This window comes from Marmota monax, unplaced genomic scaffold (genome assembly GCF_021218885.2).
Source record: "Marmota monax isolate L192 unplaced genomic scaffold, Marmota_monax_Labrador192_F-V1.1 WCK01_AAM20220418_F8-fsc01504, whole genome shotgun sequence".
Taxonomy (NCBI): Eukaryota; Metazoa; Chordata; class Mammalia; order Rodentia; family Sciuridae; genus Marmota; species Marmota monax.
This window is the reverse complement of record NW_026693022.1, coordinates 38,845-61,791: the sequence shown is the minus strand read 5'-3', so window position 1 is coordinate 61,791 and position 22,947 is coordinate 38,845. Positions and strand designations below refer to the sequence as shown.

The window sequence follows — 22,947 nt, the reverse complement described above, 5'->3', positions numbered from 1 at the left end:
ATTTGGGAGAGAAGGGGGATTTGGGCAGAGAACGTGGATTTCCCCAGAACGTGATTGTAGACGGCTGGTGTGAGTTTGGAAATAAAGAGTTGCTGTTTGAATCTACAAGCTGTGTGGTGGCTCGTGATTGTGTGCCCAGCCAGACTGTGGCATTTGGCGGCTCGTACGGGGAACTTCTGAAGCTTAGAGGTAAGTGAAATTGCTCGCCCCTGAGGAAGAGCGAAAGAATGGGTGACCAGTTCAAAAAACAATATGCTCTTGTTTTGATTTATTTTGTTTTTATTTCAAGTTGCCTGTTCTTAGAACTTTCTCAGGCAAACTGGGGAAAATGGTTGACTCAAGGTTTGAAGTTATTCGCCTCCGAGCAAAAGAAATTGTTAGAGGAAGGAGGCACCCCAGTGAGACCAAGAACAATTAGGGCATATGTTGATACAATACAAAAATGTAGCCCATGGCTTTTTAAAGACGAGTTATTAAGTATATCAATGGGACCACCATGGTATCCTATAGAAGGATTTTTCTTCAACAAGAAAGAGATGGCTAGTTCTGTTTGCTACACTTGTCTAAGATCTTGGTTTCTACAAAGTTCTGATTAATTTACAAAGCTAAAATGTTGAAACATCAACCACTCTTTACTTATTAAGTTCCATAAGGTAATATATTTAAACATTATGTGTGTTTTCCTAAACTTAAAATAACGCTTTTTACACTAAACTTTTTAAATTTGGATTCATAAGGACTTAGTGCTGCGGAAAGACATATGTATCCAAAAAATGTACATAAGCCTAAAGTACTTTGGAAAGATATTCTAACAGGACAATGGAAAGGTCCTGACCCAGTGATTGTCTGGAGTCGGGGTTTTGTTTGTGTGTTTCCACAGGGAGAACAGCCGATTTGGATTCCAGAGAGATTAACTAAAACAGTTTCTACAGATCGAAAAGAAGATGATTTGACTCAAATCCATAACAGCTGATATCCAGAACTCCAGCTTGGCCATTCTTACATCTGCGACAGTGATTAACCAGGATGCTTTTTTCAATAGCTATTTTATTATTGCATTTTTCCACATCATAAGGTTCTATTTTTATTTTTTGAGCTCATACAAACCTAGGTTAATGTTTTTCTGATCAGTTTTATTTTTTGACTGTGGAGTTTTTAAACATTGCAATGGAGATTTCACCCAGGTAAAGCTACAAGGCCTTTACTATTTTCTTATGTGTTGTACGTTTGTGTACACTCTTGTGTTTTGTGTTGTATGTCTGTATGTGCGTATGTCCATATTTCTTATATGAGGAGCGCTCATGAAAAAATGGATCCGAATTATTATTATTTTTTTATTCACGTGATTTAAATGGTTTAATTTAAATTAGGTAAACAGCTGTTAAGGATTGTTTTTAAAGGTGGTTAACAGATCTGTTTGTTTACTAATTTAAATTAGGTAAAAATCTGTTAAGGATTGTTTTTAAAGTAGGTTAACAGATCTGTTTGTTTACTTTCACCTTTCCTTTTCATTATATTTAATAATTCTTTTCAGGATAATGTCTCTTTAGCATCATTGCCAGAATTCCTATCTCCATCCCAGTGCCAGTGAAGAACTCAACAAGTAATGCTCAATCAAAGAGTCAACTTACTTTGGGAGGAAACGGATTTTGGGAGGAAATGGACATATTGATAGATTCCTCTGCTTTGAACTGCTTGCAGAACTTGCCTGGACTATGTAACTATCGTTTGGTGCAGCAAATTGTGGTAATGCTGGCATATCTTTGCTGATGGTGTCACTAGTGATGCAATTTTTATTTCCTTGCCAGCGCACCCCATGTTAATTGTGGTAGTGCTGACATATCTTTGCTGATGGTGTCACCAGTGATGCAATTTTTCCCAAGGAGCCGTCAATTGGCTTGGTGTCGTGGCATTTCTGTATCCTCCTCCCTTCTGCTAGTGATGGTCTAAAATTTGGGGGCCAATGGCTTATGCTGGACCGGTAGTCAGTGACGGGTATGATCCAATTGCAGTGGTATCAACCTAAGACAGGAGGCTGATGCCTAAAGGTCAGTTTTCCGATGACGGGTAAGAACCATATGTTGAATTGGACAACCTACCAGGCACGGTCCATAAGCCACATTAACCTCACTCCCCCACTGGCACCAAGGCCAAATTTGGGGGCCAACAGAGGTGAGGCAAAGAACCTCACCCCCCCACTGGTGCATAGACCTATCCACAAGTATGGCTGTATGCTGGACCCATAGTCAGTGACGGGTATGATTCAATTGCAGTGGTATCAACCTAAGACAGGAGGCTGACGCCTAAAGGTCAGTTTTCCAATGACGGGTAAGAACCATATGTTGAATTGGACAACCTACCAGGCACGGTCCTTAAGCCACATTGCTTGTTGTTTAATTAATCAGAAGGGGGGAGATGCTGGGAGCCATTAGCCAAGTAGGTATGACAATTTCCTTGCCAGCGTACCCCATGTTGCAGTGACATTGAATGTACGTGACGTTGCTCAAGGACCAAGGCAGATTAGGGCGTTCCCAGTTTAGGTTCCAGGTTTAAGGTTTAAGATTATTCCTGCTGGGAATAGGGCGTATCCTGCTGCCTCAGTTCCCCTTGAGTTCTCACGGGATTCAGACAGTATATTTTGGAGATAGAAGCCCAGTGGAGGTGAATTTGGGAGAGAAGGGGGATTTGGGCAGAGAACGTGGATTTCCCCAGAACGTGATTGTAGATGGCTGGTGTGAGTTTGGAAATAAAGAGTTGCTGTTTGAATCTACAAGCTGTGTGGTGGCTCGTGATTGTGTGCCCAGCCAGACTGTGGCAGTCCTCAACCTATGGTTCTATTGAAAGTGGTGGGACCTTAAGGTGGGGAACTGGGGTAGCAAGGTAGGCCACTGGGTTGTGTCCATAAAGGGAATATTGGGACCTCAATCCTCCTCTCTTGGCTGCCATGAGTTCTACAGTTTCTCTCAGCATGTACTTTCCACTGATGTACTGTTTCTCCACAGGTCCTAAAGCAATGAGACCAACTGATCATGCACTGCAACCACTTCAACCATGAGCCAGATATCTTTTCTCCTTATAGGTTGATTATCTCAGCAACAGAAAGCTGACTAACACACTTGTTTATTTGTGTTCTGTTGTCTACAACTTTGAGATATGTTGTGTTTTCCTTTCAAATAGGTTCCCAGTGCATAATCCCATATTGGTAAGTATGGGAAAGTTTCTATAGTAAATAAATCTAGTTACCTTGGCTCAGTTCAGAGTTCTCTTATGTTGATCTTAAGACCTTATTTTTCAATTACACATGTTAAAGTGTGGTAGAACTAGATTCTAGAGAAAACTTTTTTTTTTTTTTTTTTTTTGACAAGTGCAGGTTTAAGTTGATGACTGGAGTTAGTATGTAGTAACTCTGTAAGAATGTAAATCTGTGCTCTTCAAAAGGCTATTACTAAACATACCACACAAATAGGAAAACAGAGAATGGTAGATATAAAGTTTTGTAATTCTATCTCTACTGCTAATTATATTAACACAACTATTAATATATTGTTGTACACTTCCATCCTTCTCTAGAAGTTACATCTTCCTACACTAAAATTCTGTGTTCTTTTTTATCCAGCATTCTCTCATAATCATTCTTCCATTTCACAATTTACTTTCTTCATGATTTTCATTTGTAGTGATCATGAGTTATTCTCTCATATAATGCCCACAAATATACCTATTTATTGGATATTTATGTTATTATTTTCATATTTTGGAATATGTCCCTAGAATATTCTGCCTACTAAATTAAATGTTATTAGTGATTTTAATGTAAGTTATGAAGTCATTTCTCAATGTTATAGAAAAATTTTTAATTGATCTATTGATTGATTGGTATATTCTTTTAGTCTTTCAAATAAACACAAACTTAATAAGTTTCTAATATTTGCCAGATACTTTGGTATATGGAAGAAACACATGATCTTCATTCAAATGATTTTAATTCCTATGGGCCAGCATTACTTAAGGATCCCAAGGACAAAAGGACTGACTTGTTCAAATTTTTATTGAGAAGACATCATTGTTAGTTTGCTAATTCCCTTTGAGAATTTCCTTCTTTCTTTTCCTTTCCCTCCTCTACTTCTCACTTGTATAGGTGTCCTGGGGTCAGTTACTGATTTCCTCCTTTGTCAAATGAGAATAATTGTATCTATGCCAAGGGATTGTTGCCTGAACTCAGCATTGTATGTCCCAAGACAGTGCCTAGTATATAGTAAGCACTCTCTACACATTACTTGTTATTGTTCTTATTTCTATGATAGAGAAAGTGAAATAAATCCTCTCAATTGTCCCAAGGAATGGACAAGTAAGAACTGTGGCATCATGTCCATCTTTTAAGAAGCTGTTTGTGTATTTAAACAAACAAATGACAAAGCAGTAAATTTCATCTTTCTTGCAAGTATAGAGGAACAGATGAATTAGTACACAGACAGTAGGATTTTGTTTGTTCTTACTGTGGCAAATTGTTGCTAAATGTTACAAAGGTCTGCTAAGTCCAGAAAAAGAAAATATATGCCATTCAGTTTTTGGTTACCTGTAACCTAGGAAAGTTTCTAAATTTAAGATATGGGAATGGTGACAGTGTGCTTGAAATTATATGTGTTAAAACATCTACATTGTACCCTAAGATAAACTTAACTATGCTGAATTGAATTGATAGCAGTCTGATAGGTGTGCTGAATGATCAAGCCACACAACTCAGCCTGCTGTTTAATCCAACTTGTGTTCTAATCAAATTTTTAAATAAGTCCATTCTTCCTTACATGTATGTATAATATACATATGGTATTTATTTTCATTTATATTTCTAGGCTTTGTTCTAAGCCTTATCATTAACAACATATATTTGAGTAAAGAAATATGTGGCTAGGTAAGTTCTATGGATGGTATATAAATTGAAATTCACATTGTCTTGATTTAAAAAGGCTAACTCAACAAGGATGCATATCTTAAGATGTCTGACATATGTATGTCAATCAACAAACTATTGTTAGAAATTACATATGACACAAAAATTCTAAGTTTTATTTATTCCATTGTTATCACACCTATTTTTGCCATCTGCTACATATAAAAGTATGTACCATATGTTCTTACCACAGAAGCAAGTCAGGGTGGTATATGGCAAAATTATTCCAAGCTGCCAAAGGAATAAAAATACTTCACTGTCATAGCTTTACTTTCCTACAGATCAGTCCATACATCGATGTTTTCATTGTCGGGGTAAAGTCGCTTTCTTAAATACTTACATCTTAAATAGCTACAAGATATTTTTTAAAATCCCAAAGTCTTTTGTACTCCATTAGACCTGTACGAAAGGAAAAGAATACACTGAGCCCTGATGCAATTCTTAGGTGACAGAGAAGTGGGGAAAGGCCAGAAGGTTTCAGAACAAGCAGCGAAGTCAGTGAAGCAGGAAGTAAATTCAAATATTTGGCCAATGACAAGTAAACCAGAAAGGAGACACGCCAGCTGTTCACCCTGGAAAGTTACCGAACATTTATTCTGGTCCAAGTTTTATTTATTATACGAAAAAGGAACAAGTTTTCTATGGGGGTGGAGTCTCTTACTCCTTATTGGATAAATAAGGAACTAAATTTCCCTGTAGGTCGATATTGCCTTAGGGGTTGCGTCTACAGGCCCCTTTCTTCCTAGGAATAATAATGTAATGCCCATGGGCAAATGTTCTGGTGGGACTGCCGCCTTGGGGACATAACCCCTAGACACCTCTCCTAGGGCGGCTGTGGGGCTGTGGTCTATCGCCTGCGCTCAACCTTGGAAGTCAGGCCACACTGTTTGCAAACTCTCCTCTCAAACTCCATCTTCTGGAGCAGGGCAGTGAGCTGCGCCGCACCCTCTTTCCCGCTTGCTACCTCTGAGCGGCTGCGGATGGTGAGGCTTAGGCGGCCAACACAGGCAGCAAGTGGCGCTTAGCACTGAGCACCCAGCCAATGCTGTTGTGCCTCTTTCCTTCAGGAGGCGGCGGTGCAGAGCCTAAGCCCGAGCCCGAGCCCCAACACGAGCCAGAGCCCCAGCCCGAGCCGAGCCCAAGCAGGAGCTCAAGATCAAGCTGGAGTCCAAGCCCCAACCGGAGCCCAAGCCCGAGCCCAATCGGAGCCCGAGCCGGAGCCAGAGCCCGAGCCGAGATGGGTCTCGCCTTTCTTGGAAGCCTTTTGAGTCAGCAGGCGACGTCGCCCGAGGCTCCGCCTCCGCTCCTCCCCAAGCAAAGTAACAAAGTAACTGAGGAGCAGCCTCTGCCGAGTGAGCAGAGCTGCGGCTGTGGGCAGCCAGCCGCACAGAAGACCCTTTGGGCCCCGAGGTAGTTTGGTTTCTTTGAAGAGGAAAGAGGGGTTGGCGGGCAGCTGTGGAGGCTCCGCCCTGAGCCTGCGAGGCCCAGCTTGCTACTCCCTGGTGGATTCCACAGCCACCACCACCCCCCCACCCCACCCCCACCCCCGCAACTCTTTGCAAAGCTGCTTGAAAAGTCTCCACATGGATTTGGTGGCAGCGGCGGCGGCACTGTCTGCTTTTGTGGCGCTCTTGTTTCTCTCCCTTTGGCCTCTTCTGGGGCCAGACCAAGGCCAGTTCTCTGCAGCTGAGTGTCCCTGGTGGCTTGCGGGTGGGTTGGGCGTCCGGCGCCCCGACGAATGACCCCAGCCCCAGCCCCGGGATTGTGCGATGTGGAGCTGGCTCCTTGTCTGGGCGGGGAGCAAGGATTTGGGGAAACTTTCGCGGCCCTCTGAGGTGAGGTGGTCACAGGGTAGAAGAAGAGATGACCTGGAGTTTGTGTCACATGGGACGCAGGACACTGAGCTGGGCTCCACTTGGCGCAGGTAACTTTGGTCTTCACGATCCGATCCAGTGTTCTTCCCTGAGGCTCTCTTGGGGAGCAGGTTGGCACGACTGTGCTGTAGTGTATGGAGACATTGCTTTTCCGGGGGAACTAGTGGCCTTGGTGTCCAGCGCAGGCTGCACTAGGTTATCGGGGAAGAGAGAAAGAAAGAGTAGGTAGGTTTCTGGGGACAACTGCTCTGTTACTCGCGGTGCTGGATTGTTGCTGTCTGCCACCAGAGTGTTCCAAAAATGCTCCGGGGAAGCCATTGTCAGAAACGCAAAGGCACTGACTGACCTTGGCGCTGTTTGCCAGGTGCTTTTGTCTTGGGAATAACCTTCCTTGACTCTTGTCCAACTACTTCCCCATCTCTCCCCTAGTCCCCATTCTCCTCTCCCAGCGCTGCATTGCTCCTGGGTTGGTCCTGTGGGTTAGGGCACTGCTTGGAATATGTGTTTGTTGGCAGAGTCTTTTAAGATGTTTTGATTCTAAGGATCTCTGCAGAATTGTCCTGTGCAGCCAGGTCTGGGCGCCCAGTCCCAGGATCCTGAGCAGTGTAGGAGCCCGCTCTTCTGCAAAGCCAAGGAGAAGCTGGCTCCCCACCTCTCAGAGCCAGCCTGCTTGATGGTGGCTCTAAACAACTACTGGTCACTGGGGAACCCTGAAAGAGGGATGAGAGGGGATGAGAGTGGTCTTTCATATTAGGCCTTTGGGTTCTAAGGAAAGTCATTCAAATGAGTCCATGACCTCTGTTTTCCTGGACCCGTCCTCTGTTCTCTTCCAGTTTTGTTATTCTTTCTATAGGTTGGTTGCTTCTATCCTTCTCTCCTCAGGGGGGTGGGGGCTCTGAAGTTTCACCAGGTGGACGCTGGGGAGTGGGCTCCAGGGCGCTTTTCTGCCTCCCACTGATTATGACAAGTTTTCTGGCTAACCCACCCAGCTCAGTTTGGCTGGTGGGCACATCTGCTGCCTTGGTTCCAGGTGCAGATGGAAACGCAGCAGTGGCCAAGAGCTGATGGTGAAGAAGGAAAAAGTGACAGCGACGCTCCTGGCTGAGCCTGCAGGATACAGAGAAAGAACTTATTTTGTCCTTGACAATTTCTCTCATTGTTGTGACTACCTGGTTTCCTGGAAATAAATTCACATTGCTTTCCAGAGACATTATTTATTTACTTTCCATCTCCCCACCGCCCCCCAGTAGAAAAGGAGTAAGACCACAACCTGAGTCTGATCAAGTGGCAGCATGTACTGTCCACCCAGGCAGCGGTTATGAAATGACAGCACGCAGAAGGAAAGCCATGTATATATTCGATGGGCATAGAGGGCAACAGCTCTATGCAATGAGTGATCAGGTGGCTTAATTAAATTCTCTTTGGACTAAGTGTTACTGCATGCATCATTATTCAATTCCATGTTTTGAACCATGCTTGATGTGACTCATTATATGTGACTCATTATATGCAGGCAAGTTGGAGAGAGCATTGATTTGTGCACACTGTTTGTCATTCCACGGAGAGCCTAACTTGAACGGGCATGTAGTTTGTTAATTGAATGTTTGAACTCTACCAGTTGTATGATTAAACTCACATGTATTCAAGAGTTGTAACTTAATGCCCCAACAGCTGATGGAAACTTTTTTGTAAACAAACTTTTTAAAAGTGTTATTAATCCTTTCATGAACAAGTAAATATTAAACAAATGCAGAAGTGCTTTTCTAATACCTGCAGTTAGATTTCTCAAATGAACAACCAGATTCTTAGATATTCAGTTCTAAGTGATTTAGCTAATATGACTGGATTTTCTTTAGTGGCAAAACATAACATTTGACTTTAAGTTAAATTTTATGCACAGAATGTACAGTCCTAACAAATGCAATTCTCACAGGATTGTATCTCAAAAATTTGCCAATAGTATCTACATATAGATCTGTATATGAGTTAAGCCTGTAGAAGCGTCATGGCAAATTTTCCTACTATTATAACTATGGAAAAAAATTAAATCACGTCTTTGGCCTTTTGTTCAACTGTTGATCCAGCTTTTTCACTTTGTGTGGAGAATAAATTGCAGCTTTTAGATGCAGTCTTCTCAATGACCTAGAGAGGGACTATTGTCTCTTTAGTGTGATGCAAGTCCGGAAATGCAGCTCAAGATCAGTCTGGATGCCAGTTCCTGGCAGGTCCCAATGCAGATCCCTGAGGACCTTGCAACTCATTTAAGCAGTGCCACTTCCCTTGTTCCTGACTCCTTGTTATCTCTGACACAAAATTAATTGCTCTTATGATTATTTCCTATTAGGGAGAGTCACTGTAGCTTGTTTGTTTTAAGGTTTGCCTTTTACTTTTCTGGTTTTGATTGGCCAGCATCCTTGGTGCCTCCATGCCTTCAAACTCCAAGTTCTAATCACTAGTAATGATATGTAACTGCACATTTCTGGGACTGGTTTTCCTCTCCCTAGTTCCCTTATATCTGACTGCTGATTTTCCTAGATTGTGAGATGTCATTTGTGTCTGGCCTGCCAAGATGGAAGGAGGCAGGTTGGGCTGCTCTTTGGGCATTGGCATGTGTGCAGTTGACAGCTCTTCTCTTGGTGAATTTGAAAAATAAATCAACCCCTCTGCTATTCCACCCCTCTCCCACACTTCCTCCTACTCCTCTAGCAACAAAAAGTTCCACATACATCTATACAAACTTACAACAACTTTTGTGTTTTCTTTTGGAGCCAGATATATCTTAAAAATTGGCAATAGGACTATCCACTACCCAAGGTCAATACCAATTCTCCCATCCAATCTTACATGTCCAACAATGATGACTGATTACATATTTTATAGCCTTAAATATATAGTCATCCAGCATAATTTCATATAGAGGAAGTGTGTTGGTTCCTACTAATATTTTTGAAGTGCATATTTTTGAAGTTTACTCCAGGTGTTATTAAAGAGAGTGAATCATACTAAATTTGGATCTGTGCTGCTCCCAAGTCTCTTATTTGCTCTTCATGAAGGTCAGGAAGAGGAATGTTGGAAGGTGGATAACAGGAAACATCAAGGGAGTTTACAGATTATCCTTACAGACAAAAGAAAGAGCACAGGGATTGTGTGTGTATATGTGTATTTTTGCTCTCTTTGTTAACAAGGAAAAAAAAGTCCTATTTTTGACTTATGTATTGGGATCAGCCTTTGACTTTGTCCAAACAGATTTATTTCTTATTCTGTCAATGTAAAAATTTCCCTCTGTGTATTCCTTTCAGACTCTCCCATTTGATCATATGTATTTGGTCTGTGTTCTTATACCAAATGATGTTTCTCTACCTAACAAGGTTGTAATTGCTTTTGAAACTGACTTGTTTTTTCATCAGAATCCATGCTGTTTGTCATGGTTACTGAAAAATAGTACAAGACATATCAATTTATGATATATCTTTAAATGGTATTTGATAACAAAGTGAATAATACATCAGACAGGCTACTTTTTATTTCAGCTGAAGTCAAAAGCAAACCTCCATATCTATGAAATAATCTTTTAATGTCATAGAATGTTTATTTGTTATGCTTACCTGTTTGTAAATGAAAGAGAGACTTTATGTTTCATTTTTTAAATGGGAATGGAAAACTAGAGTACTACATTGGCTGATTATTTTTGAAATAAGTGAAATAAATTACATTAAATGAAATAAGTTACATAAAACTACATTTTGGAAAACTTCTTTAAAATTTTTTTAATATTTACAATGTGAATTCTGAGGTAGACAGTTCACAAACTTGATACTTTATCTTATTGACAACATGTTTTATGAAAACATTCTTAAACAATGTAGCTGCACATAAGAAGTCTTGTAAGTTCTGTGAAGACTTTATTTTCAGAGGTGTGTTTATTTTCCTTTTAGATTCTTGCAGCAATTCTTTTGATTTGCAGTTAATATTTTGGTAATAAAAACTGAATTTACATAATTAAAAACTTGGTTCTTTGAGGTTTTCCCAGATTGTTGAGACCAGGCCTGGGATGTGAGATTGTATTGATTCTGTGGTGGAACATTGGCGCTTCTCCACTTCACTCTCGTTGAACTTTCTGGTGCTCTTCTTTGTGTGTTGATAATCCATAAAAATTCCAAGTGGCTTATTTTGCCACTTACAGTTGTTTTAGGAACAAATTATGTCATCCTAAAGAAATTATTTGTGTTTCTGCTTGAATTGTTGAGTTCTGTTAATAAAAGTGATGTGGGCAGTGCTGATTAAATTCTTCAGGTGTCATTCTAGTAATTTTAATGAGAGAAATTTGGAAATAAATACAATGATACAGCATATAATTATTTCTTACATTTATTTTGTTGGGAAAGCTGAAAATTGATTGTATCTTAACAGTGATAGTATTTCATTGTCCCAAGTTCTAGGTTTGAAAGAAGCTACAGGCATTCAGGGATAGGATTCAAACTTTGTATTTATATTTTTGGGAAGACTGTGGAAAATAGCTCATTATTTTTCTATAGTTGGAGAAACTGAAGTGGAAAATAAACTGTATAGAATCTATATAGTCATCCTTCCCTACCACAGTCTATCTTCTGCTTTTTTTAAAAAAAAATTTAGTTGTAAATGGACACAATATCTTTATTTTTCATTTATGTATTTTTATATGGTCCTGAGAAGCCTCATGAATGCTAGGTGAGTGTTCTACCACTGAGCCACTACCCCAGTCCTCTCCTCTGCATTTTAATGAGAGAACAATCAGTCTTCTTTCAGATTCGGATCTATTTATATAAAACCTTCCAAATTAATTCTATTCCTTAAGCAGTTGTTCAGGCTGATTCCCGAACCCTGTTCAAGGCAGTAGCTGACCAGCCACAGAAATCCTCCTAATCCTAGCTGGACAGTGAGTGACCCAGCAGCTGCTTAGGTGGTGTTCTTGTCACAGATTCTTGTAGTGATTTGCCTTGGGTCATTCAGCAAATTCAAAAGGAGAGAGGAAGCCTTTCTAGGGTCCCTACTATCACCCAGGGAATGATGGCTGACTGCATTATGACCATTGGGTTCTTGCGCTGCAAGGTGCCCTAGGGTTTTGCTACTTGGAATTTGGTCATGGACCAACAGCAGCAGCACCTGGGAACTTTTGATGATTTGTGATCAGAACCAATGCCAGACCTACTGGTCAGAATTTGTGTTTTAGTAAAAATCCTTGGGTGATGTTTTTGAATATTTGATTTTTTATCAACTAAAAGATTTTTTTTAAAAATTATGTTTTGGGCTGGGGATATAGCTCAGTTGGTAGAGTGCTTGCCTTGCATGCACAAGGCCCTGGGTTGAACATTTAATTTTGAGAATCATTGCTCTAGGACAAAGTGAGCTTAAAAAGATGGCCACATGCACTTTGTTGTAGAATTGTAAGACTGTTGTGAAAGATAAATTATGACATGAAACAAATTTCCCTGTATTGATATTTCACATTTCAGACACATCAGAACAATATGACATAGGCTTTTTTAAAGAAACCTCAGACAATATGAAGTAAATATTTTCATAAGAAAAGAATAATAAGTCTTAGTAGTTTGGGTTATGAGTTTTTTGTATAAGAATGTTTAGAGGTAACATACTATCTAAGGAGCCAAATGGGCTATATGCAAATCATTTTTACTTAGCATAATGTTATGTTGGTACAGGAAATAGCATTGCCTTTTGACATTGTTAAGTTTCTTGATTTATAACACTTTTTTTCTTCCAAGTATAATCTAAGACCTTTTTAATAAGCAGTTGATTTATAGGACAGTCAAATTTAATGAAAGAGAGCTAGGTAGAATGCATTAACTATCATAGCATTATTTTTATCATCTTTTATGCTCGTATTTAAGAACAGGAATTCTTGTCAGTTTTCTCAAGAGAAAAACTATGATGTAATGACACTATTCATATCAAAACATAATTTTGCTTGCATTTTATAGCTTGCTTTACCATTCTTTTAGAAAATGATTTTTTCCCAGAAGACCTAATTGCCTTCTTATTAATGAGCCTGTAAGTGGTTTTTGTTATCCGTATCCTATTCTAAATGTATCTTCTTGTTCTAGCTGTTTCAGCAGTGAGGTCTCTGATTAAGTCACAATTGGTATATTTGTTTTTGCCATTCACTAGTGATTCAGAAAAATATAGGCAGAATGACATGGCTATTTCAGGGACTACTAAAAGGCAAGAAGTATAAATTAATGTTAACCCATAATAGTTGGTCACATTTTGACATAGGCTGGATTTGGGTGCAATATATGGCTGCATTCTCTGTATTTTTATACTATCATTGAAAATCTACTTACTTTGCACAAAATTCAAAGAACATAGTTTTTAGATTCATAAATAGTCAACATGACCCCTGTATTTACTTAATTCTAACATTCATGTTTGAAGAAAGAGTCTCATTGAAGACAGATCACTAAAAGGGGAGAGCTAGTAATGGAAAAACTCTGAAAGTCACTTTCATACATCCCCAAGAGTTATAGTGTTCTGACTTGCTACTTTTAAAATTTTACTCCAAATTCTAGAGCTTGTCTTTTTTAATGCCTCTACTTTTATTCCTGTCAACAATAGTAAGGGTTATTTGTTCTTTCATGTGTTAAAGAGGACAGTTTTTCCCAAGTCGATTGCAGAAACAGTGATAGGATCTACCATTTATGGAGGGCCTGTGACCTGCCAGCCCTTATCATCAATGCCTTACACATTTTCCATTCCTTACAATAAAACTTTCAGATTGGAATCATCTCCATTGCAGAAAAGGCTGAGAGGGGGAAGTAATAGCTGGCCCTAATATGCTGTGTGAGGAGTGGGTCAAGTCAAGCTTCCATGCACAAATACATTCAATGTATACTGAAAGCAAAGTTTTAGACTCCAAAAACTCTAGAGTGCAGGTATTTAAGAAGCACTTACTATTGTACTTCATTGGTCTCTAGCACTTCTTCAAGATTTATTTTAACTTTTCTTTCTATTGTTACCAGATTTATATTTAGATTTAAAAAGGCATGTGGAGCTGAAGATGGATCAGGCTTTGCTACTCATCCATAATGAACTACTGGGAACAAACTTGAGTCTTTAATGGAAATCGGAACGCTGTTACCGTGTATGTATCGTGTTCGAACTCATAGTTTTGTTTTCCTTGGTGCTTATTTAGTATGATCCTTAATGCCCTCACATCTAAGGCCCTTTACAAGTTACTTTCAGTTTTTATAGGTAAGGAAACAGACAGGTTATAATAAGGAGTTAGAAGAAATGTAATCAAGGGAGAGTACCTGGGTCATCTCTGAGGACAAGCATAGTGAGAACAGTAGGAAGGTGCAAGTTGAGGGAAAGAGCATTATTGCAGGAATCTGCCTCTTTGAAAATAAAGATTTATGTATGTAGGTGTGTACTTATTTATTTATTTTTGTGTGTGTGATACTGGAATTGAACCCAGGACCTCATATATAGTAGGCAGGAGCTCTAAGACTAAGCCACATCCCTAGTTCTTTTTAAATTTTATTTTGAGAGAGGGTTTTCCTAAGTTGTCTAGGCTGGCCTTGAGCTTGTGATACTCCTCAGCTTCCCTGGTAACTGGTTCAGGTATACACCACCATGCCCAACTGTAAACAGCTTTCCAGAACCAAAATCATCAGTACAGGCATCAGCTGAAAAGATGATGGACAGTATACAATACCCCTGTATTTGATTAAACCCGTCGAAAAATCTATGAAATAAGAAAACCTGGAATAGTTAAAAACAAAAGTAGCTCAAGACAAAATTTATTAGCCAGGAGCTGTGTTGTGATGCAGTGGTAGAGTACTTGCCTAGCATGGGTAGGGCCCGGGGTCCTATCCCTAGCACTGGGAGAAAAAAGTTTATCAGCCTATAAAGGGCCTAAAAGAAACCTAAAAAAGTCAATAACAGCTGAAATTAAAGTGACAAGAAACATAATTCAGAGAATGGGCAAAATTTCTTCTAAAAGATTTTAAAAGTCTAAAGTTGGGCTGGGTTGTAGCTCAGTGGTAGAGCACTTGCCTAGTATGTGTGAGGCACTGGGTTGGATCCTCAGCACCATATATAAATAAATAAAATAGAGGTTCATTGACAACTAAAAAAAAATCAGAGAAAACAAGTTGTTGGTTGTGGGTAGGTAGGACTGTACTGTCAATATACGAGATGTAGGGCAAGCAAGAGCATTATTAGAATAAAAAGTAGCCAGGCATGGTGGTGCATGCCTGTATTCCCTGGAGAGGCTCAGGCAGGAGGATTGCAAGTACAAAACCAGCTTCAGCAATTTGGCAAGGCCATAAGCAATTTAATAAGACTTTGTCTATAAATGAAAAATAAAAAGGGCTGAGGATGTTGCAAAGTGGCTAAGTGCCCCTGGATTCAATTCCTGTAAAGAAAACAAAACAAAACAAAAACATCAGTCTTACTGATACAAAACATTAAGTCAGGTGACAGATTAAAGAACCTAAAAAACAGAAGGGCTGGGATGTAGCTCAGTGGTAGAGCAACGTGCCTGGTATGTATGAGGCCCTGGATTTGATCCCCAGTACTGCGCACACACACAAATTAGTAATTTATTAAAAGGGCTTAGAGATAATTGTGTCTAAGGAAAATGTGTAAAGGAGTGGGACAGAGTTATAGTAAGAGAATATCCTGCAATTGAAAAAGAAACTTACAACCCTTTAAAGGTTAAGCAACCATAGAATGATATCTGTACTTAAACTGTTTTAAATTTGGAAATCTTTTTGGGGGAGAGAGGGGTACTTGGGATTGAACTCAGGGGTGCTTGACCATTGAGCCGCAACCCCAGCCCTATTTTGTATTTTATTTAGAGACAGGGTCTCACTGAGTTGCTTATTACCTTGCTTTAGCTGAGGCTGGCTGTAAACTCAAGATCATCCTGCCTCACCTACAAAACTGCTGGGATTACAGGTGTGTGCTACCATACCTGGCTAATAATTTGGTTATCTTTAAAAAATACAGATCAAAGGAAAGATGAGTATTCAAAAGAATGCAAATTATTATAACTTCATATTTAGTAGCACAGATAATAAAAATCTGGGAATGATAGACAGATATTTTTAAGATATTTAAAGGTGAAGGCTTGCCTTAGAGACTAATTACCTAGTTGAGAATTTCCTATACCCTTTTCTTTATCTCTCTTTCTTTAAAGTAGAAAGACTTTTATAGATCCATAAACATAGAAAAAAATATGTAGATCACTTTTTATAGCTTGACAGGTCTTTTTATTTTTTATACTTATTTTTTGGTACAGGGGACTGAACCTAGGGTGCTTAGCCACTGAGACACATCCTCAGTCATTTTTTTTTTTTTAATTTTCTATTTTGAGACAAAATCTTGCTAAGTTGTTTAGGGCCTCACTAAGTTGCTGAGACTGGCTTTGAATTTGTGATACTCCTGTCTTGGCCTCCTGAGTCACTGAGATTACAGACATGTGCCAACATGGCTGGTGATAGACAGCTTTAAGACGTCTAGAAACAATTATAATATATTGCCAAGTTCTTTCAACTAGAGAACAAGATCTAAAGAAAGTTTGATATTGTATTGTTAGCAACGAACAACTATTATAATGGACTGAATTAAGATGTAACTGACAAAAAGACAATGAAAATTGCTTTTAAGGATACTAAACAATATTTCTTAAGGGATCTGGAGGTAGAAGAATGGAAAAGAGGGAGTAGAAGAGGAATATAGAAATTCTGTGCTTTTATTGCATTGAGGGAATTCAAAGTGGTTATCTATTATTTTTGACTGATTATTATTTTCAAGCATAAACTAGAATAAATAACATTTTTGTAAGTAGACATGCTCTATGTGTGATAAATATGCATAAGGTTGCTGTATATTTAAAATATTACTAAAGAAAGAAAAATATACAAAATAGAAAACATATAAATGGAAAAAAAATAAAAGCAGAGGAGGAAATTCAGGAGAATTAAAACTAGAATAATTATAACAAATGCAAATGTGCTAACTTCTATAAAAATAAGACTTTCAAGGGCTGGGGTGTAGCTCAGTGGTAGAGCCTAACATGCACAAGGCACGAGGTTCAATCCACAGCATTGACTGAAAAAAGAAAAAAAAAAAAAAGACTCTTAGATTGTATTGAAAATAGTGAGGATGATTTAAAGTCACTTTTGGAAAGAGACAGTGAAACATACATAATATGTTAAACATACATAAACAAATATTGATAAAGTTTTAAAAACCAAAACATGATATTGTACTTATAAAGAATACATTGAAAACAGAAAGGAAATCATTCTTTTTGATGAGGTAGATGTTGGAGTAAAATGGGAAGTAACTGTAGGCAGAGGAAATAGGTCCCTGGAGGCATGCCGTACACCTTGTTCCTGGCATCTCCCTGCTCCTTGGCTTCCCAGCTGCAGCTGTCCTCTGCCACCCACGTCCACCATGTTCTACCTCACCTCGGGTCCACAGCTATGGAGTCAGTTGACCATGGACTGACACTTCTGAAACCATGAGCCCCAAACACACTTCTCCTCTAAGTTGTTCTTGTCAAGTATTTTGGACACAGCAATGTAAAGCTGATTAATGCACCCTCCCACCAGAACTGTTTGTGAATCATTTTATGCCCCTCCTTATCTATGCCCCTCCTTATCCACGCCCCTCCGCTTCTGAAAACACCTACTGGGCTTTCCATAGACAGGTCCTGCCTTTTCTGCACCTTCACCTCACCCCATTTCCCACTTGCTGTGCATTCCAACAACATCGAAGTCTCATGTGAGGTCACCTCTCTGTGGCTGTGCCATGTGTTTTTCATGGCCTGCAACAGTCAGCAAACTTTTTTTTTTCTTCTTGAAAAGAGGGCTGGGATGTAGCTCAATGGTAAAGAGCCTTTCTTGTGAGCACAAAGCCCTGGGTGCAATAGGAAGGAAGGAAGGAAGGAAGTCAAAGCTTTAGCATTTACATAAGTGATAAGGGAATATTAATACTAAAATATGGATAGCGTAGATAAAATGTCTCCCAATTTATGCAAAAGCAAATAGAAAATAATGGTAGAAACTGTGAAACAAAGTTATAGACACAAATGACAAGATACATTTATCAGATTGTGATAGAGCAAGCTGATTGGGTTTCTTTAAAAAATATTTTTTAGTTGTCAATGGATATTTATTTTATTTATTCATTTATTATTATCAACGTCGTTGTCGTTGTCATCATTACTATTACTGTTAGGTACTGTGCTTTGAACCCAAGGATGCTTTGCCACTGGGATACATCCCTAGCCCTTATTTTGTATTTTGAGACAGGGTCTCATCTGACTAAATTGCTTAGAGCCTTGCAGAATTGCTATGGCTAGCCTTGAATATGTGATCCTCCTGCCTCAGCCTCCCAAGTTGCTGGTTTATAGGCGTGCACCACCATGCCTGGCCTCTGTCACTTTATATCTGTGTGAATTAGAGTATGGCAGTTACCTTCTCTGTGCCTCACTTTCTTTACTTGTGAACCTGGGGGTAAATTGAAACTTACTTACTTTTTCCTTGTGAACATTTCATGACTTAGTGTATGTAAATTGAAGCAGAATAAGGCCTTTCTATCTAAGTGACATATTGGCAATAAACAAGTGACACTTACCACAGGAATTAAATAGAAGAAAGTACATAACTGCAACAATATCTGTATTCATTTCACAGTAACATTGATCATGTGGAGGTCAAATGAGATGAAACAGATAGCAAAATGAGGGATTATATATGCCACATTCCTTTGCACAATAAAAGACAAACTAAGGAAATAAGGGATATAATACAAGTATTTCATTGAAAAATCTTTAGGCTAGGACAAAGCAATTCTTAAAAAACATTATTCCGTTTTTTTTTTTTTTTTTTTTTTTTTGCAGGGGCTTACTGGGGATTGAACGCAGGTTTGCTTTACCACTGGGCTACATCTTCAGGCCTTTTCATTTTTTATTTTGAGGATCTTGCTAAATCATTAAGGACCTTGCTAAGGTGATGAGGCTGTCCTCAAACTTGGAATCCTTCTCCCTAAACCTTCCAAATCCCTGGAATTACAGGTGTGTGCCACTGTACCTGGCTAACTTAAATATTTATAAAAATAAAGATGATGATAGCTACTGTTGACAATTACAATAAATTTGGGGAGGGTTGTGGCTCAATGGTAGAGTGCTTGCCTCATACATGTGAGGCACTGGGTTCCATCCTCAGTGCCACCTAAAATAAATAAATAAAATAAAGGCACTGTGTTCATCTACAACTAAAAATATGTATAAAAAACAAAACAAAAAATCACAGGCTCAGACAAAAAAGAAGAAATTACAATAAATATATCATCTGAAATTTAAAATATTATGGTCTAACATTTTTTCCAAATATTCAAAACAAAAAAAGCAGAATATTTTTAAGATGTTAACTTTAAGATTCAAAAATTGATTTTCTTAGTCAGATATGGTGGTACATGCCTGTAATCCTACCTTCTTGGGAGGATTGTAAATTCAAGGCTATTCTGTGCAACATAGTGAGACTCTGTCTCCAAAAAAAGAAAAAGAGAAAGAAAGAGAAGAAAAGAAAAAGGAAGGGATGAGGATGTAGCTCAGTGGTACAGTGCCATAGGCTTCAATACTCAGTTCTAGAAATTAAAAATAAAAAAGAATATAAAGTATTATCACTAAAATTATGGGGAAGATATTTCAAATTACTATATCTCATCTATCAAATACTCCAAGGAGATTAAATGTAAACAGTATACCCTTCAAACTAAAGAAATTAAAAAAGTAGAATATTCTTAAATTAATGAAGCAATAGAAAAAATAAGCCAGATTAGTATGATTATATAAAATTTTTTAAAATTTAATTAAAAAATAGTAAAATATAACCAGTTGAAAATGGAAGTAGTGCAATGGAGAAATATTTGAGATGGTTAAAAACTTATTACAGTTTATGGGGACATTTTTCAGATTAAGTTCAAGAGAACTTGAGGTCTAATGGCTCACACCATGGAAACAAAATAGCAAAAGACTGACTTATTTCATCTCTAGATAATTTAAAATTTAATCTTAGAGTTGTGATATAGATACCTAGTAAATGGACAAATACCCAATACTAATAAGAAATTGATATATTTTTGTTACTTGTGTACTATTGACCACTCGGGACAGGAATCATTAAAATGATTACTTTTTATCTAGTAATCTTAATCTTGAAAATTTATCTCAGGGCTAGAATTTAAAGAAATGAGAATCTCTTGTGTGGAGATATTTTAAACAGCATATTTATTTATCAAAAAACATCAAAAGGTAAACAGAAGAGCTTTGAAACCATCCCAAGTACTCACAATTATAGTGATTGTTGAAATATGGGGCATCCATTAAGTGATATAAAGTGTATGTTAGATAGAATTATGGAAGTTTATTTGTTAAATAATAAATAAAACAATAGGACGAAAGATGTAACGTAGGCTAGAATTGCTAATTTGTGAAAAGATTGTTTAATTCATTCATACAATCATTGTTTTACTATAAAACAATAGGTAAGTTTTATGTTATTAAAATTTGGAAGTTTTTTGTAAGTGTGAAGGGAAATTCATGATAGGATTTTCATTTGTGTAGTCACATCCTCTAACAACCCAGAGAATCTAAAAATCCACTAACAGGGCAATGGGCATAACTCAGTTGGAGAGAACTTTCCTCTCATGCTAAAGACCCTGGATTTGGGGTTTGATCTGTAGCACTGCACAAAATCCCTCCCAGTTTACCTGTTGTGCATTTATCTTATAGTGCTTGTTTCAGTTTCTGGTAAATGTTTCTCAGAGTGGAAAACCTGGGAAGCCCAGCATTGCAGAGGTCACCCAGCACAGATCTATTCTGCAAATTAATGATACTCTGGAAGAGAAAGAAGTCTGTAGGTTCGTTTCTGCTTTGATGTCACCTAACTGAAATCTGAGTTTCTCTCTGCTTTTTTTCTTATCGGGTTTTGTTTGTACTCTCTTAAATATATTTTTCTCTCTTCTGATCTGTACCCAGGAAGGGGTATCATTTTCCCTTGGTGAATTAGGAAAGTCCAACTCTGTGGTCTAATCTAGCCATTTGTCATATTTTTTAATCTTTTTTTTTTATTAGCTACACATGACAGTACAATGATCTTGACAATTCATACATTTGAATCAAATGGGGTATAATTTCTCATTTTTATGATTGTACAGGTTGCAGAATCACATTGGTCATACAGTCACCTATATACATATTTTTATCTCATCCTTTTAGGCTGGAATACAAAATTTGGAGAATTTGGAAACTATTCTGTCTTGGTAAAGGACTCTTACAATGGAGTTGATGAAATTTTGTGTGACCTAGTTGTTAATAAGAATCCAGTTGACAGTGACCTTCGTATGTATATACTCTTTGTTGATTTTTTTTTAATTTGCATTTTCAGAGCTTTTAGTTTCTGAGTAATCTTTGTAAAGTGAAGCAGTCTATGGCATGTAAATGGAAACCTGGTTTACAGATATCTAGACCATTTAGTTACAGTATAGTTATATTTTTCTTTGATGCTAAAAATAGAAGAGGACTTGTGTATGCTAGTAAACCCTCTACCACCGAGTTATATCCCCAAGCCCAATTGTAAACCTTCAATTGTGTCATTGATGTACACTAAGAAAATTAGGTGATATATTAAAAATTGTATAATATGTTAACACATCCCCATATCATTGTTAAGCTTAATTACGAACATAAATAAAACAAAAAAGTTAATTCAATAGAAAGAAATAAGAAATAAGATAAAGGGCTTTCCTTGTTTTAGGATTTAGGGTATAGTGCTTCCTGTATATATCTCCTGATGTGAGCCTAGAGGACCCCTTACATTAGAAGGGATCCCAGAGATTCCTTTACATTAAGAAGCAATCATTCATTCTATAGTAATTCTATTGAAGAAAATCTGTCATCCTGAGCTCCCCTTAGATAATTGTTATCCTGTCTTCCAAGAAACAGTAATGAATCCTGGTGGCACTAATATATACTGTTCACAGAGAACTATTGGAGACCAAACTGAAAAAGAATATAGAAGACAATATGAAAGGGCCAATGTGGGACAATTTTAAGCATTAAAAATAAAAACAAATGTTATTGATGAAAAATAATGGATACATAAAAACTATGGGGTCATTATCCCTCCCCAATTAAAAACAAAAACAAAGTAATGCTTTGGTTGTCTTTAGAGGTAACTAAGGCACTTGACGTTGACTAGGGTGATTAAAAATATCAGTTGAAAAGACAGATTTAAACAGTATCCTATTTTAACTGTAATTGAAAAAGATAATTAAATAGTACTAGTTGATGAGTGTGGATTCTTTAGAGAATCCCAGCGAATGTAGCCGAATGGCAGGATATTTTGCAAGCCCTAATGAAATAATTGATTCAGGCAAAAATCCTCATTGGAGGGATCAGGATTTCACCAGCTCAACACATCCGCCAGTCACATGGTCAACTGCAGAAGGTGCTTCTTCAGAACTAGAAAATTATTGTAAAATTTTGTATGACATTGTGGTTATATTAAGGAAATAGTTCATTTTAAAGAAACTTTTGATTTTGAAATCGTTTTATTTTAGGTTTACAGACATGTTGCAAACAAAACAAAACAATTCCCAAATACCCTTCACCTGGTCTCCCTTATACCCTTAAACTGTATAATCATAGTAAGAGTAGTCCATATGCAATTATTGAAACCAGGCACTTAACATTCTTACAATATTGATCTATGTAGACTTATTTAAATTTTTCAAATTGTTCTTTTTGGATCCTAGACCAGAAAATGGACATCAATCTAGGATCCATGTGCATTTAGTTGTCAGTTCTTCCTTCATCTTGTTCAATCTAGGACAGTTTCTCAGCCTTTCCTTTTCTTTCATGATCTTGATAGTTTTGAAGAGTACTGGCTAGTATTTTATAGACTGTCCCTGGATTTGGAGTAACTTGATGTTTTCTCATGAGTAGGTAAATGTTTTTCATTTTTTGGTAGAATACTACCAGAGCGATGTTGTGACCTTCTAGCTATGTTATGTCAAGACTTAACAGTTTGTAATTCCGCTGGGTTATGA

At 37.9% G+C, this 22,947-nt stretch overlaps 1 long non-coding RNA gene across 1 annotated transcript; it reads left to right on the top strand.

Annotated features, from left to right (window-relative positions):
• Positions 1 to 5,840: 5,840 nt before the first annotated feature.
• On the top strand, positions 5,841 to 22,174 carry LOC131424494 (uncharacterized). Its single transcript, XR_009227609.1, has 3 exons — positions 5,841 to 6,875; positions 13,842 to 13,963; positions 21,116 to 22,174. It is a non-coding gene; the product is annotated as an uncharacterized LOC131424494 (long non-coding RNA).
• The last annotated feature ends 773 nt before the right edge of the window (positions 22,175 to 22,947 follow it).